Genomic DNA, 1508 nt, shown 5'->3' on the forward strand with positions numbered 1-1508 from the left:
AAAAAAAAAAAAGGTAATTGTTTACAGCGCTATTTCTACATGAAAGGCTCATGGGGCATTTTAATATCTTTTTTTATTTTCTTAGGGGACTTTCCAAATATTCTATAATTTTTTTTCATGCTTCAAGGAAAACTAACACAAAATTAACTTTTCATATTATTCATTTGTAAAAACACTATTCAAGCTGTCCTTTCATTTTACAAACATTTATGGAGCACAGAGAGCAAAAAGAAAGTTTTTTTTAATCTTGAAATTAACAGAACAAAAAGCCTTGGTTTTCAACAAGAAAATAGCTGTAAATTAATAAAGCCTGAAATAATAATTGTAGTAATGCCCGGGATCCAAGATGGCCGTTTAGGAACAGCTCAGGATTGCAGCTCCCAGTGAAAGCGCAGAGGCTGCTGCAGGTGATCCCCAGGCATGCAGGGCCTGGAGTGGACCTCAGCAGACCTACAGCACATGGGACAGACTGTCAGAAGGAAAACCAAGAAACAGAAATAACCTCATCATCAACAAACAGAATGTCCACTCAGAGACCCAATCTGGAAGCCAGCAACTACAAAGACGACAGGTGGATAAATCCATAAAGATGGGAAGAAACCAGTGCAAAAAGGATAAAAACACCCGAAACCAGAACACCTCTCCTCCTACAAGGGATCACAGCTCCAGCAAGGGAAGAAGGTTGGATGGAGAACAAGTGTGATGAAATGACAGAATCAGACTTCAGAAGGTGGGTAGTAAGAAACTTCTGTGAATTAAAAGAACATGTTCTAACCCAATGCAAAGAAACTAAGAACCCTGAAAAAAGATTTGACGAAATGCTAATGAGAATGGACAAAATAGAAAGGAATATAAGTGAATTGATGGAGCTGAAAAACACCACGAGAACTTGGCGAAGCATGCACAAGTATCAACAGCTGAATTGACCAAGCAGAAAGGATATCAGAGGTCGAAGATCAACTCAATGAAATAAAACGGGAAGGCAAGAATGGGGAAAAAAGGGTAAAAAGGAATGAACAAAGTATGCAAGAAATGTGGGACTATGTGAAAAGACCTAATCTACGTCTGATAGGCGTACCCAAATGTGACAGAGAATAAATCCAAGCTGGAAAATACTCTTCAGGATATTATCCAGGAAAACTTCCCCAACCTAGCAAGGCAGGCAAACATTCAAGTCCAGGAAATACAGAGAACGTCACAAAGATATTCGTCAAGAAGAGCAACCCCAAGGCATATAATCGTCAGATTCTCCAGGGTTGAAATGAAGGAGAAAATACTAAGGGCAGCCAGAGGGAAAGGTTGGGTTATCCACAAAGGGAAGCCCATCAGACTCACAGCGGATCTCTCAACAGAAACCCTACAAGCCAGAAGAGAGTGGGGGCCGATATTCAACATCCTTAAAGAAAAGAACTTTCAACCCAGAATCTCCTATCCAGCCAAACTAAGCTTCATAAGTGAAGGAAAAATAAAATCCTTTGTGAAGAGGCAAGTACTCGGAGATTTCGTCA

This window comes from Cebus imitator, unplaced genomic scaffold, assembly GCF_001604975.1.
Source record: "Cebus imitator isolate Cc_AM_T3 unplaced genomic scaffold, Cebus_imitator-1.0 Scaffold74, whole genome shotgun sequence".
NCBI classification, from domain to species: domain Eukaryota; kingdom Metazoa; phylum Chordata; class Mammalia; order Primates; family Cebidae; genus Cebus; species Cebus imitator.